The sequence below is a fragment of the Crocuta crocuta genome, unplaced genomic scaffold, assembly GCF_008692635.1.
Source record: "Crocuta crocuta isolate KB4526 unplaced genomic scaffold, BGI_CrCroc_1.0 scaffold931, whole genome shotgun sequence".
Classification (NCBI taxonomy): Eukaryota; Metazoa; Chordata; class Mammalia; order Carnivora; family Hyaenidae; genus Crocuta; species Crocuta crocuta.
This window is the reverse complement of record NW_027527834.1, coordinates 59770-63132: the sequence shown is the minus strand read 5'-3', so window position 1 is coordinate 63132 and position 3363 is coordinate 59770.

The following is a 3363-nucleotide window of genomic DNA, read 5'->3' as shown; positions in this document are numbered from 1 at the left end:
TTGTGTTGCTGGCCAGCCGACGCACGAGGTAGTGGCCGGGCCTTCCCCGGATCCTCCCGCCTCCCCAACTCCTGGGCCAGGCGTGCGTGTTTAGCTCTGTGTCGATGAACCCTTGCCCCAGCTTCTATGCAGGACACCTGCATCAAGGTCATGGTAACTGTCTGGTCTCATGGGCTCCAGCCCATGTAAGTGCCGTCCCCCACTTTACATCTGTTGTGGGCTGAATTAGGACTCCCAAAGTCATATGTTGAAGTCCCAACCCCCAATGTGACCGTATATGGAGATGGGTTTTGAGCACCTGAGGTCACAGGGTGGGTTGGTGATTGATGGGATTGGTACCCTTGTGAGAAGAGGAAGGGAGACCTCTGCGTGTGTGCGTGTGTCTGTCTGCGTCTCAGTCTCTGTCTTGTCTCTTCTTGCGCGTGCACCAAGGAAAGGCCACGTGAAGCCATGGCAGGAAGGCTGGTGCCTGCAAGCCGGGAGGGAGCCCTCACCAGGAACCACACAGGCCAGGGCCCTGATCTTGGACTTGCCCTTCCAGAACTGTGGTTAAGCCACCTGCCGTGGCACAGACATGCGCCGCTACGGGACGTGGAACACAGATTAAAACTTGTAGCGCTCCAATGTGGAGGAGCCGTGAGAACATTATGTGGCATGAAATAAGCCAGACAAGAGAGGACAAGCACTACGTGACCCCACTGATATGAGGTCCCTAGAGTAGTCAGATTCATAGAGACAGAAAACAGAGTGGGAGCCCCGGGGGCTGGGGGAGGGGCATAGGGAGTTACTGTTTAATGGGGACATTGTGTCCACTGGAGAAGATGGAAAGTTCTGGAGACGGATGTCGGTGATGGCTGTACCATGAAACGAATGTATTTAAAAACCACTAACTGTAGACCTAAAGATGGTTAAAATGGTAAACTTTATGTAGTGCACATTTTAACACATACACATAGACACATGCACAGATGTAAACATGCAAAGATACACCAGACTAGCAAAAATTAAAGTCGCTCAATACCATGTATGACCACCATTGAGTCAGCTGCAGGGAAGAGAAGAGAAAGGAGGAAGGGTTTAAATTAGTACAACCACTTTGAAAACCTTTTCAGTATTAGGCTGTACTGTTGAAGATACAGGAAACTTTCACCCAGAAATTCCACTCTTTAAAAAAATGTTTTTATTAAATATTTTTAAATGTGTTTTTTTTTTTAAATTTCTGAGATAGAGAGAGAGACAGCATGAACAGGGGAGGGTCAGAGAGAGAGGGAGACACAGAATCTGAAGCAGGCTCCAGGCTCTGAGCTGTCAGCACAGAGCTCGACGCGGGGCTCGAACTCATGAGCCATGAGATCATGACCTGAGCCAAAGTCAGATGCTTAACCAACTGAGCCACCCAGGCGCCCCTAAAAAAATGTTTTTAATGTTTATTTATTTTTTTGAGAGAGAAAGAGGGAGCGAGTGAGAGAGCTCAAGCGGGGCATGGGCAGAGAGTGAGGGAGACACAGAATCTGAAGCAGGCTCCAGGCTCTGAGCTGTCAGCACAGAGCTCGACGCGGGGCTCGAACTCATGAGCCATGAGATCATGACCTGAGCTGAAGTCAATGTTTAACGGACTGAGGCACCTGGGCGTCCCATAGAAATTCCACTCTCAAATGTATGCCTTACAGAAAACTCTAGCTGTGTGCCCAGAAACTTCCATAGGAGTGTTCACAGAAGCACTATTTTGGGGGGGGGTTTGTTTCTTTTTTGTTTTTTAACATTTTTTTCATTTATTAATGAGACAGAGATAGACAGAGCATGAGAAGAAGAGGGGAAGAAAGAGGGGGAGACACAGAATCTGAAGCAGCTCCAGGCTCTGAGCTGTCAGTATAGAGCCTGATGCAGGGCTCGAACTCAAAAACCATGAGATCATGACCTGAGCCAAAGTCAGATGCTTAACCGACTGAGCCACCAAGGCGCCTCGCACTATTTTTGTTCCAGAAATGTGGATGCCACCCAAATACTGACAGGAAACTCCTGTCACTTCTTTTTAATAGGAAAGGAGATGCATATGTACAGGCATGTTCAAAGGATCGAAAATGGGCAAATCACAGCTGTACCCATTACCGTGAATAAATCCCACATGTTGAGCAAAAAAGCAAGTTGCAGGAGGCCACATACAGGTGGTTCCTTTCACTTAAATATCTAAACATTCAGCATTAGTAATATCTTGTTTCGAGGTATATATGTATATACTTACATACTAAGACCGTGAGAAATAGAGAGAAATGGGCAAACACCAGATTCAGGGTTCTGATTTCTCCCAGTGGGAAAGGGGGAGGGTGAAAAGTGGGAGCCTAACAGGCTGGTGTTGGTGACAACCTGTTAACCCAGATGGTGATGACATAGGGGTGCCCTTCCTTTTCTCTTTATACCTTCTTTTTGTATTATCTATACACTGTTGTATGGATGGAATGTTTCATAAATTAAAAAATAATGTATAAGGGGCGCCTGGGTGGCTTAGTCGGTTAAGCGTCCGACTTTAGCTTAGGTCATGATCTTGTGGTTCGTGGGTTCAAGCCCTGCGTCGGGCTCTGTGCTGACTGCCAGCTTGGAGCCTGGAGCCTATTTGAGTCTGTGTCTCCCTCTCTCTCTGACCCTCCCCTGCTCACACTGTCTCTCTCTCTCTCTCTCCTAGAAAAAAAATGTATAACTATCAAACTAATTGGTTTAGAAATGTGTGTCCTCAAGGGGTGCCTGGGTGGCTCAGTCAGTTAAGTGTTCCATTTTGGCTCAGGTCATGATCCTGCCGTTTGTGGGTTCGAGCCCCGTGTCGGGCTCTGTGCTGACAGCTCAGAGCCTGGAGCGTGTTTCGGATTCTGTGTCTCTCTCTGCCCCTCCCCTGCTCCGTGCTCTGTCTCTCTCTCTCTCAAAAATAAATAAACATTAAAAAAACTAAATATTCTGAAAAGGAAGGAAGGAAGGAAGGAAGGAAGGAAGGAAAGAAGTGTGTGCCCCGAAAGCAAATCCGTTGATGGGAATAGTTCATGGTCCGCAATTGGTAAGAGCTTCGGCCCCCCTGCTAGTTAAGATGAAGAAGATAGTTTTGTATTTGATCTTCATGTTAATGAGCCCAGAGTCCTGTGGGTCCCCATAGTCTGAAGGAGCAGAAGAGAATGGACACGTCCCCTGCAGAAGACAGGACACAGAGAATTTATTCCCAGCCGAGTACCGTAGGATGGGCGTCAGCACTTTGTTTCGGAAACCATTTGAAACCTTCTCTGGGTGAGCTCAGGACCTCCGGTGTGTCCTTGAGAGACGGATGAGGCCTCTCCTAAACTCCGCTCCTGGGCCCCTTCACACAGACACCGCGCTCCCAGC